Raw genomic sequence first — 13,180 nt, 5'->3', positions numbered from 1 at the left:
CAAATTCTCCTCCAGCTCTCTGCGGTGTGATAACTGAGCTACTCCTGGTCGCCTTGGCCGGGCGGCGTGGCCTGGTCAAGCCTGGCCTTGCTTACAGGGATGCAGGCTGATAAAATTAACGCATGGTTCTCCTATCAGGTCTTCACTGGTATACAGAAGCTCTTGCTAGTTACAAACTCAACCCCCGGCCCTCCCCCACGTCCCATCCCACAAGCTAGCAAAGGGCTTTACGATTAGCGGAAAAACTGAATCAAATGCAATACAGTGAGCAAACGCCAGTCAAAGCCCGGCTGGAAACCCCAAGGCAGAGAGGACGGATGGGAGCAAAAACCAGCTGCTCCCTGACAGGCGCGCTGAGCCAACGAGCCAGTGGGGAGGACAAAGGCGGCTGTCTGATCCACGGCCCACCCGCTCTTAGAAGAGGTGGTCCAGGTGAGTAAGGGCTCTTAACAAGGCAGCAGAGATCAGAACGTGAGGGGGAGATAGTTGGGGGGATCCCGCTGCTAGACAGACATCCCCGTGATAGAACAGGGGGCAAATACATTAGATAAGGGGGGGGCAGCATGGTCCCAATCTGATGGCTGCATGTAAAACAGCAGATAAAAGGTCACAAGGTGAACATTAGTGCTGCAGTCCTCTGTTCATACATATCAGCTACAGCACTGGTGAGTGGGCAAGACCCTTTCATCACATTTCAGTGGGATGGGACACACAACACACTCCAATTAGCTGCTGTCTGAAGGACAACATGTGGAATGCTGTTCTCATTAACTCGAGTGGGCACAAAACACACTCTGAGCACGAGGCTGAGAGGCAGTTTAATTGATGAGCAAACTGATTAGTGCTGACTTCAGAACAGAACCGGCGCACAGGAGAACATCACTTCCTATAAGATGGAATGTTCGTTCTATATAAAGAGACGAATAAAAGAATTAACATTAAGGACACACACACACACACACACACACACACACACATACACACAGACCAACAAGTTCAATATGTCTTTATGACTAATTACAAAAAGGGCAGGCAGGAATTGAGATGCATTGCTCTGGTGGGCACTGAACCCAGGATTTCACCTTTGACCTTTATTAGCCACACGCAGGCACGACTATGATCCCATCAGTGCGGGGGGCACAGAGGTTACACTCCCACCAGTGGACGCCTGTCCCATCGGCCTGGGACAGCCGCAGAATAAGAGGGAGGAAGAATTCAATCAGGTTCAGTCGGAATTACTGCCATATCCACTTCAACACACACTCCCACACACACGGACCCAGAACATCCTTCAGCCTGGCTGGCAGAAAAGAAAGAAAACCCAACCCATTAAAATGACCTTATAACCACCGGGCTCGAATCCCTGCAGGAATTTGGGGGTTGCACCACTGAATATGAAAAGTATTCTCTCAGCAGGCCAGCTTCAGGAGAGAGGGGCTGGCTACGAGCTAACAGATATGACAGGACGCTATGAGGAGACAGAGCAGCAGGGTCTGCTGAGCATGCCTTGGCCACACACCTCAGTGTGTGCTCTTGGGCTTTGACTGTGCACTGGTGAAAAGCCACTCTCACACCGTTCTCAACCACCCTGGGCACGTATTCTGTCTATACTAAACCCATGTGAAGAAGAAAGAGACAGAGAGGGGGAGAGAGAGAAGAAGAAGAGAGAGGGAGAAAGAGCCTTTTAAAAGATAACAGACAATGGCCGCATCGTCTTTCGACCTGTTCCAGTGTTTCTGAGGGTTTTTTGCTCCTGGACCGGGGGGAGAGTCTGAGGAAGGATGGGAAAACACTGTCTCATCCTTGTCGCTCTGTCTGAGCACTGCAAGAGCATGTCATGAGCACTACCTGAGCACTGCATGAACACTACATGAGCTCTGCCTGAGCACTTCATGAGCACTGCAATAGCACTTCCAAGTTCATGAGCATTACCTGAGCACTGCATTAACACTGCATGAACACTACATGAGCTCTGCCTGAGCACTGCAAGTTCATGAGCACTGCCTGAGCACTGCGTGAACACTACATGAGCTCTGCCTGAGCACTGCATGAGCACTGCCTGAACACTTCATGAGCACTGCATGAGCCGTGCCTGCAGCATTTCAACAGATAAACCACACTTAAGAAATTAAGCAGTGAATTCAAAAGGAGTCTCAAAAAACATTGATATCAAAACCAGTAATCCCTTAACATTCAGTGTTATGCCATGGTATCATGTTAGAATCTGAACCGTTTTCATGGTGATTTCAGCACCATATCATAGCATAGCAAATACAGATCATATAGTTTAATAATAATATTGGCTCATAGTTCTCAAAAGCCTGTCAGTAAGGTAAAGCATCTTGAGTTCAAGTCTATGATACTCTCTTCATTTGTGAGCAATGATGTGTTTCCATGCAAAGAAAGCTCGAGCTGGCAAAACTGAAACGAAGAAACAATTATGATTATGTCTGACTTGCCTTAAGTACTTTAGGCTAATTTAAGACCAGGTTGAAATAATGACATGACGAGAGACGTGAGAGGAGCCCTAATAATCACACACTCGGCGCTTAATTCCATTACAAAAGGTCACTTGCCACAGGGAACCACACCAGCTACACAGTCAGCCGTGCACCTCAGAGCCGCTTTAATAAGCGTATAACACAGAACTCGCTGGTCTGCTGCAACCCGCCCTGCACGTCCACTCCTCCTGGTCTCAGCGTCCCTCACACGGCCGTTCGTGCTCTGGGGTTCGGCGTTCAGAACCATCTCTCCCCTCGGCCTGACACCGGGCCTGGGTCACAGGAGCAGAGCAGGGGCTAAGAGAGACGGAGCTGTCGGAGCTGGGAGAGAAGCTTGGGCCATGCGGGGATGCGTGTGCAGGGTGACACAGCCCGGGCTGAATAATGACCCCAGTGAGCTAACGGAGGCGGCGGGACAGCGCGTCCATTCAGCCCCGGACACGCTCGCGTGCCTCCCTCGCGGCGAGCGCGCATAGGCTTGGCAGCGCAGAAACACATCAAGCATGCGCTCGGCGAGCCCCCATGCAGCTCAGCAGAATTTGCATTCATCTAAAGCTGCCCTACTTGCAAAGAGGGCTGTGAGGAAATGGCGGTAATGCAGTAACGAAAACGGACCCGACCGTACCGCAGCGTCGTTAACGAGAACGCAGGTGTAGCAGGTGCGCGTGCACACACGCGAACGCAGAGGACGCTTGGACCTCGGCCATGCGATGCTCAAAATCTGTAGCTTAAACAAATTCTTATTTTTATTATATGTTTGCGGAAATAACCGCAGCTAAAACATCAAATCAAATCACTTTTATTGTGAGTGAGACACGTAAACACAAGGTCCACACTGCAGGCGGGTGTGGACCTCTAACACCAACAGATTGGCTTGCTGCAACAGCTAATAGAAACGAAAGCGAGTTAACCTTCCCAAGACATCCTGTTTAAAATACATTTGATGAACAGCAGATGCACGTGGTCATGAGGGAACTGCAGCTAACGTGTTTAGCCTGTGATGTGCATGGTGCCTTCACCTGTACTGAACACTGATGGAGGTGGAAGATGGGCGTCTTGGTGGATGTATGTGAATGGAAAAATACATTGTATTTTTCAAGAAAACCTTAGGAAACTGGTCATCCACGACTTCCTGTTTCACTGGAGTGTGACAAGCATGAGCCCACAGGACACACACCCATGTCCAACTTTACTGGTTAACCTTTACACATCAGGCCATGACAATAAAAGGCCTCACTCCTCAAGCTCATTATGTCCTCCAGCATTATGGCCACGTATTTCCATACGAGGAAAGCTGAGGTTGGCAAAATTGAAAAGAATAAAGACAGTTATGGTTATAGCCGATGTGTGTGTACTCACAGCTAATTTTAGACCAGGATGAAAAAAACAGGAGTGATGTTTTAAGAACCCAGGAACCACACACTCGGTGAGGTAAAGCAAAAGATGTTTCGTAAATCTACACTGAAGCACCACCTTAGTAGCAACAAAGGGCTTCTGCTGTCATCAAACTCCAAAAAGTAGCACCTTGAGTTCACTAAACATCAGGGTTCAATGGGTTCCATGGTTACTTAAGACAGAAACAAACCCCCCAACCTAATCTGCATCTAAAGCATATTTATAATACAAACAGAAACAAAGAACATTTGCCAAACAAAGGCCAAGCACTACGAGGACATGGAGATGTTGGGTATACAGGAAATGGCCTCATTTATATGAGTCCTCTCTCATCAAACACTCAATACCGTTATACAGGGAAGGTGCTCAAAGAACTCAATACCACCATTCATAGTTTCTACCCAAGAGAAATCAACCTTCTTAACTAGACAAGGCAGTGGTCCTACCATATAACATGATTCACAAATCACACAAATGCTGCAAACTCTCTTTTACACACACACACACACACACACACACACACACACACACACACACACACACACACACACACACCTGTGTTGCTGTCTCATGCAATCACAGATCAATCACATTCTTTGTAATCTTATACGTATGGGATCTACATATCCCATATCTTCCAGCATGTTTTGCACTCCACAGTTACAGGAACACTTTGCACTATATATTGTATGTAACAAAAAGTCAGGCATCATCACCATAATGAACTTTACTCCATTGTCACCAGAGTGAACTTTACTCCATTATTACCATAGTGAACTTTACTCCATCATCAACATAATAAAATTTACTTCTGTGTACTGCACACAGAAGATAACACACACACATAAATAGCATAACAATTTTCAGCTGTGTACTGTACAATATTGTACATGTGTATGTACTGGGTATATACTGCACACTTATCCTTATTTTTTTATAATCTCTTATTATATTGTGTGTGTATCTTGTGTGTACCCTGCACACTCTTTCTTAGTCTTATAGCATAACTATAAAAGTGAAAAGAACAGCAGGGGGTATGAATTCTGCTGTACTACACAATAAAACATCTGCCTGGCTTTCTGTCTAAAATTCTCCAGAAATGTCACATGTATTTTTAAATATATATATTTAGTTTGTGTACATTGTGTATATGACATTTTGATTTTTGCAAGTTTTTTCTCTTTTTTTTAAGCTTCTTTTTATACGTTAGATTTCTCTCCCATTTTCTCTCAACATCTCATAGCATTTTTGTTCGTCTTTACCATGGCATGCAAACCAAAACTCAGGAGGAAGTGTATCTAAAGTGCTTAAAGTGCCCTCAAGACTGCGGGCTTCATGCTGAGATGATGGCAGAACTCCCACTGCACAATGGTCAGCTCGCTCCCTCACTAATATGTTTCAGTGTAGATAGTGTGCGACTATTTACTAGTGACTCTTACGGGAAGCCGGGGGCTCGTTATGGTGTGGGTTTGGGAGAGTTTCCGCAAGTATATTGTGGCATTTGACCTGCTTCGCTCGGTTGGAGCCCGTAATAAGGGATATGGGAGAGCTGCTCCTTGCATCTCCTCCTCCCGAGACCCTGCTCCTCCAGGCCAGCCTGCACCGTGGCTCCTTCTCCGTGTCCATCTCCACCCAGAGTGCTCCTCAGAAGCAGCTCAGAGCCGCAGAGCCACGCCGGGCCTTTGGAGCACAGCCTGGCTTTCAGAGCACGCTCTCGGCTTTCATTCCGCGCTTCAGAAGTGTACACACAACGTCTGTCACTCTCACGCGCGCACACACACACACACACACACACACACACACACACACACACACACACACACATGCATGCATGCACAAACTCCTTCTCTCTCCTCTCCCTCTTCATTGATCTGTGGCTCCAAGCTCAGTACATATACACACAACAGCACACAGATTCAAACTCACACCCTCACACACCCACACCCTCACACACCCACGCCCACACACACATTCCCCTCAGAAGAGGATTATGACAGGATTACTAAGGCGCACAGCATTGTGGGAGCAGCTCAGGCTACACCAAAACTATTCAAAGGATGTCCATTGGTGTCTGTAGATTAATAAAATAATTACCTCTGATATAACATATATACACCACTATTTACTCCAAATCTATAATAAATCACAAGAAAATTTACTTTTATTTTTGAAATTATAACTTTTTATAAAGCATAATACCCTTACTATTTATAATTGAGCTAGTCTTAGAAACTTCTCACGCTGGTCTGATCTGGTTAGAAGGCCCCGATGTTCCCATGGTCCTTTTTACACATAACCACTGTACTGAGTCTCAACTGTGTCGAGTACATGACAGCTAGACTAAAGGATCTGATTAAAACAGCCAAAGCCAGCCTGACCTTGCATCTCCCAGCAGATTATACAAATCTGAAGACAACAGATCAGCGATAGGTTGGAAGTGTCGAGGCTTGGCCGCTGAAGCATCCCAGCGACCCGTGACCCGGCGCGGGCTTTGCTCTTGTCCGTCTGCTGAGTGGACATCTGGGGTTGTGGGGTCAACACGAGTCTTGTCCAGAGTTTCAAGGCCAACTGCCTTCCCTACGGTGCACGTCGGCACAAAGCATTCGGGCCCTCAGGAGCCCCGCCAGCAGGGTCAGGCTTTAACATGGGCGGGGCAAGGGATTCTGGGATACATATTCCACAGAAAGCGGAACGTATGGTCTCTTGGCAGTTACTTTGTGTGTAGCCCTTTTTCACGAGGCTGTTAAATCAGGATGCTCAGACAAGCACACTGGTACAGGAACTCTGGAATGCGGCCAGTACAATGAACAAGCCCACAAAAGCAGAAACACACTTGGGAAATACAGCGGCTTTATTTCATGTGTTGGTTAAAGCAAACTGCAAAGGTCTGCAGTAAACCAAAAGCTGCAAAGTTTTTCGATGTGTGTGTGTGCGCATGACACAGGGGTGTCTAATTTACGCAGATAGCATTTCCATGTCTTGCACACACGTGACAGCAGACTGATTACTGTTGCCCATGAGATGAATGATTATGGTCAGGGTCCAGAGGGATTTGATGCAATCTTACCTGAAAATGACAAATTCAGTGAAAACGTCAACGTGTCAGAAGCATTTCTCAATTGAGCCGCTCTCACACTTTCAGTTACTTGTTGCTCACTGATTCCAGCCTGTTGATGTGCAGTGTAGCAGCAGATTTTGCACAGAATACATATCGTTTACATTCGTGCATTGACGGATCTTAACAGCGAACAGGAGGAACACTAATTGATAGAGAAATTAAACCAGAATCCATCAGCTACCGCTAAAGCACCTGCACCTTAAAACACGTTTCAGATGAATTAAAATGCAGAAAAATCGCATTCTATTTAGCTGCTGTGTGATTCCTTGATAAGGAAGACCTGACCCCAGGATTCACACCAGGAAATCTTACAACAGATTTAAATGCGGCGCAGTTATACCACTTTGACAAAAAAACAAAAAGAATGGTGTGCTATTTGTTTGATAGCGAACACTGAGCATTATTAATGCCACAGCTTGTCATCACAGCTCACCATCACAGCTCCACATCACAGCTCACCATCACAGCTCACCATCACAGCTCACCATCACAGCTCACCACACTAATGTCTCAGATGGGAGATGATAAAATTGTCTGTTGCACGTGTAAGCAACACAAAATCAACACCGCTTACTCAGATATGACACTTCAAAGACAACCACACTTTACACACAATGTTGCTTTTTTAAAGTTAAACAGTCCAAATGGAAACATGATGCTTGGTGTTGATCAAAAACAAGAGCACAAATCTTTAATGCTTTGAGGGGCTGTCAGTTTCCCCCTGTACGCGTCTGCATTCGGTTCCCACCTGAAGCACTGGTGTGTGCACATACACGCCTCCTCGAAGAACAGGGAACAAACGTGCAGTGCGATGCCATCTTTCCGAAACTTTCCACATGCCTTTACCATCCGTGCCACTCTCTTCACCAGAATGGCAACATCTCTAACTACCTGAAGAGACTGTCCAGCTTCAAAAAGCACTCGAAATTAAAAATAGACTGGGAAACATCAAAGCCCTCTGGTCACTCTGTGATGGTGAAGCTCCAGCTACTACACAAACTCTATGTTCTGCAGAAGTTCCACGTGGTCCTCTTCCATAACCCTCCTCATCGTTTTCCGTAATAAAAATAAACGCACAGGTGAGTTTGCCTGACCTGCGTTTGAGACACAGGCTTCAGTCATTTGCACAAAGACCCTCTCGCACTAGCATATCTGTGAGTACATGAGCAGAAGAACTCACACACTCTCGTTCTACAGAGTCTCCGCAGTGCTCTGTGTTCAGGAGGAATACATCACAGACTGGACTACCACTGAGGATGAAAATCCACTCATTGAAATTCTGTTTCCAGCTCTTATTACATATAAAGGGACCTGAGATCCTTTGTGGCATCTTTATTTAGTTGTTAAAACATAGATAGAGGCCTTTGTCTCCTGCTGCTCCCTAATTTTCTGTAAAAAGAGAGAACACAGACCTTTGGCTGATCTCCAAAGCAAGACACAGTGTGTACAGGAGCCACCAAAGCTATAATTAGGTAAAGGATTGACGGGTTCCTCTAATCCTTCCTGAATGATTAAACAGCACTACAGGCTTATGGCAGTAATTGATGGCTAGTTTTGGTCTGCGTTTCCCACAATTTCTGAGAATCCTCTGGGGTGCTTTTGAAAAGCACCTGCATTTATTAACTTGGTTCAACTTTTAGTGTAGTTGGGAATGGTGTCTATCCTCATTAATAATGAAACCTGCACACAGAATGAACATTAGGAAGAGATAAAAGACCTTATATGGCGACACTGTCTATACGTCAGTGGGTGATTATGCAAGCTCTGCACCAGTTATGGTCTACAGTAAGAAAATGTATAAAATGAATATTTTCTAAATCCTGTCATTTCAAAAAGCTTCTGCTGTTGTAGCGATATATGAGAGGTGATTTTTTTTTTTCAAAAACAGTGAACTCAAACTCACCCTCACCTGAATCACACCCCAACGTTGCTCAAACTCACCCTCACCTGAATCACACCCCAACGTTGCTCAAACTCACCAAAGATCAGCTCGTGCCTTCCTCTGCCCAGCTCACCCAAAGACTCAAAGATCACAGAGATCGCATAGAAAACTCCAAAGATCAGAAGCGCTCACCTTTGCCATCCCTTATATATAATGAAAGGAAGCATTACATCATTGTTTTTTGCATACCAAAGTCCATATACTGTACGTGTCTGCACAAAATATGTTCACAAATGTTCCGTATCTAAAGGAACTGTATTAGTTCTGCGTTAATAACACACACGTTTGCTTGCATTGTCTTGTGTAGTTTACCGTGTTTTGGATAATAATGTGCTTTACTGCATGGGAGGAAAATGATCTTATCTTGGGTTTAGTAGTCAGCCTGAAACAATGGAATCAGCTGCCTTAATTATTAAAGGGGAGTTGGAGGAAGTCAGGTGGGATGTGGGTAAGACTCATAGAACCCATACCTACAAACACACTGAGAGAGGGAGAGAGAGAGAGAGAGAGAGAGAGAGAGAGAGGGAGGGAGAGGGAGAGAGAGAGAGAGAGAGAGAGAGAGAGAGAGAGAGAGAGAGAGAGGGGGAGGGAGGGAGAGGGAGAGAGATTATAAGCAAATTTATGTTTTCATTGCCCCTCTCTTCCCACAGGGCATCAGCAGGGCTCATGGGCTGCAGACAGCTAATCTTTTGTTAAAGGAAATAAACACACAGAGCAGGCCACCGTTTTATAGCCACTGATCCAGAGTGGATGATAAAAGATCCAGCAGACCCAAGGCACAGCGCTTAATGACCCCGAGCATAGCCCACCATTTACACTGCCTCAGTCCCTGTCATCGCCACACACTAAACACTCTCTATTACTCATTTACTGGGAGGGAGGGAGTGGGACTTCATAAATGCAAACAACAACATTAGAGTGCATATACGCAGGATAGGGTGGGGAAACTTCAGCGGGCACAGTCCGTGTGCTTCTCTTAGCAGGAGAACTTGATGAGAATCCAGACGAATCAGACAGCCAAATCAGACAGATGAATCAGACAGATGAATCATACAGATGAATCATACAGATGAATCATACAGATTAATGAGGCAGTCGAATCAGGCAGTCGAATCAGGCAGTCGAATCAGGCAGTCGAATCAGGCAGTCGAATCAGGCAGTCGAATCAGGCAGCCTCTCAGCCAATAGCAGGCCTCTCAAACAACGTGGTCAATATTAATATTAGCCTTAGGCTGATTTATGGGGTTGAATCAAGGGCAACATTCATAAAGATCTGCACATTCCCATTGTCCCATTACCATGAAAGAAAGCCGACCAAAGTAAGATGTATGTAATCAAGCTGGTAGGTCCAGGCGTTTGGCCGCCGGGTTTGATTAATCGCCGTAGTCCTCAACCTTTACAGCTTCTCACTGCACAATAAGAACCGATGATGAGGTGTTAACAGGCACCTTCAGCCTGCTGGAGCAGGTGGACCAGCCATCTCAGGTGGTGCACAGGTAGGTGGAGTCTCAGCCTTTCTCTACAGTCCGGTTCCAAACCACCACGGCCGGTCCGAGCAGGCCCCAAAACGTCACATGACCTGCCACTTCTCACACCCTCCCTGCACACCCACCGGGGTGTAAAACCCTGGCACCAAGCGCCCGTGCCCTCTGCCTCAAATCCAAACTTCTTAATTGGTTCGGATTTGAGCAGTTCAGCTGTCAGCGCACCCAAACTGGGTGGAGAGCGTGCCTGGGCATGGTGGGCGGTGTGGGTCCCTAACCGCACGGCCCCCTCCGCCTGCTGTGAATACCTCCTCTGTGGCAGCAGCCAAGGATCTGCCAGCGGACCCTGTGTTGTCGGGTGAATGGACACAGCCGGGCCACATCTTCAGGCACACTAATGTACCGTAGCTGCACCACAAAGCCAGCGTGGTCATTTGCCAGGGATAATGGCACGCCTTTAATTTGGCCCAGGGGGAATCTAAAAAAATAAACCCCCACAGCGCCTAAAGGCCTTACAGACGAGGATTCCCATTCTAAGTCCCGCTCTATTCATATTTTAAAAGGGCCCGTTTTCTTCCGGATCATTGTCATCTTGAATCCAATATCTGCAAACAACAGGACAGGAACACGAAAACAGCATGGCAGAGTCTTGGCCCTGTTCGACAGCGAACACAGGGCAGCGTCAAAACAAACAGAGAGGAGATTCAGAGTGGGGGGGGGGGGGGGGGGGGGGGGGGGGGGGGCTGTACCAAACTGTGCTGCAATGTTGACGTAATCCGAAGAACATTTGGGTCACATATCGAATTAAGTTTGCGAGGAAGACGCAGTGAGGTATAATGAGCAGAAATGTCAGCTGTGAGGTTTGTGGCAGACAGCGGAGAGAGCGCTCGGGGAAGTATCTTAGAGAGGTTAGGGGCCCAGCCTGCCATCAGAGAAACTCAGAGTCAGCGTTGAAACGTCAGGCACTCTGTGATTTGTTATCTCTCCCCAACAGACACCTACGTGCCGCTCTCCGAAGAAAACACACACCCAGAGTGTGCTGCACTTTTATCCTGAGACAGGAAGCCGAGGACCAAAATCTGCCTTCTGCTGTGACAGCAGCTGCACTGCCAGATATTACATGATATTGCAGTGAACTTTATGCGCAGGCCCTCCTGCATTTCCCTTCCTAGAAGAAACAACATGGAGCATTGTGTGTCAGACAGATACACATCAGTGCGCAAGTCTGGGTACGCCCGCAGATGACTGATTAAATACTGCGGCGTTGGTCTGAGTACCACCTCTCTGGATGTCGGCTTTCTGCACAATGGGGAGAATATTCAGGCTGTGTTTCACCATTAACAGGTGCAATGATTTCTTTTCCCCCTTCCTCGGTTTCCATTGAAACGCTCCTTTTCAAAATGTTCATTTTCTCGGTCAGGATAAGGGGATTTCACACGAAGCGGGCTTACTTCAAACAGAGAAACGGAACAGAGAGACACGGAGCTGAAGGGACTCAAGGCATCTTATGGACCTGAGCATCTCCCGGCCTCTCTCTGAACTTCACAGCAGACAGTGCCCCTCCACCCCTGTCCACCCAATGTCCCGCCGTCCTGTCCCTGTCCTGTCCCCATCCAGGGACGTTCGCCGCGTCAAACAGCAGGGGCGGGAGCGCCGAAGCCCCGCTGCCTTCCCCAGAATGCAATATACGCGGGTACGGCTCTCCAAAGGTCACGTGGTGCCGCACGTGATGTGATGTAAGGACACGCTGTAGACGTGCGGAACGCAGGGACACCTACTTCCAGGCAGGCATCACGGGCTCGTCATTCTGGAGGAGGCAGGAGTGCTGCTGAATCAGACGGCGGGCCTTTGTAGTCTCTGGGAAAGGGAAAAGAGAGAGAGAGAGAGAGAGAGGGGAGATGCGTGTGAGACCTTTATTTGGTGCAGTGGTAAGCCACAAAGGGCTGTTCTACTCTCATAAACAAACTTTGTCAAAGGAGCAGAGAGGATGGGAGGCGTGGGGGAGGAGCTGCAGGGAGGCGGGGAGGAGGGGGGGACCAATGAAACTGCTGCCCCCGCGAATAGCTAACTAAGAGTCATTCTGAGCAGCTGTGGCTTTAGCAAGTGCACTGTGAGAGTCTCCGCCTCCTTTCTCTGATGACACCGTAACCTCTGGCATCACTGACCTGCATGCATGATCAAGGCAATACGTAAAATACCCAGTCACAAACTTTTCGTGAAATCAAGGCGTCAAGTACAAACCGCTAGCAAATCAAAAATGTAGGCCTTTGTTTCTATGACAACCCACTATTACTGTTCTGGGAGCTGCCGTGTGACCCCTTTAATCAGTCTGTTCTCGTCTTTTCTCGTCTCTTGTGAGCGTGTGCGGAGCACGCATGGAGTGAAACAATTACATGAAATGAGATAACAGTTGGACTGATTAAGTGTAACTGTGATCTAAAGTAGCAAATAGATGCTTATTAAACTGCAGAAGAACAGAGGGGGGTGTGGCAGATGCTGGAGACAATATGACATTATTATGTCTTAAAAGCTGAAATTTAAAAAACTATAAAAATATTTTTCATAGGTAGTGATGTATGAAACAGCTTTTAGTGTCTCCATAAAAGTAATTGACTATAAAATTATTGATTGCGGTTTGGATGCGTGGACATGTGTAAAATGTAAAACTGTGTGCATGATCTATTCTCTGATGAATGTATGCAAAATATTCCACTTAAAATGCAGTGACTGCAAAGCAAAT

At 46.9% G+C, this 13,180-nt stretch overlaps 1 protein-coding gene across 5 annotated transcripts in view; it reads right to left on the bottom strand.

Annotated features, from left to right (window-relative positions):
* sema5ba (sema domain, seven thrombospondin repeats (type 1 and type 1-like), transmembrane domain (TM) and short cytoplasmic domain, (semaphorin) 5Ba) overlaps positions 1-13,180 on the bottom strand; it is a 105,183-nt gene that overhangs the window by 75,392 nt on the left and 16,611 nt on the right. For all 5 annotated transcript variants that reach the window (XM_077001767.1, XM_077001770.1, XM_077001771.1 and 2 more), the window contains exon 2: positions 12,219-12,297. The gene's annotated coding sequence lies outside the window, so the exon portion shown is untranslated. The remainder of the gene's footprint in view (positions 1-12,218; positions 12,298-13,180) is intronic.

Source organism: Brachyhypopomus gauderio, chromosome 4 (genome assembly GCF_052324685.1).
Source record: "Brachyhypopomus gauderio isolate BG-103 chromosome 4, BGAUD_0.2, whole genome shotgun sequence".
Taxonomy (NCBI): Eukaryota; Metazoa; Chordata; class Actinopteri; order Gymnotiformes; family Hypopomidae; genus Brachyhypopomus; species Brachyhypopomus gauderio.
This window is presented reverse-complemented; position numbering and strand designations above follow the sequence as displayed.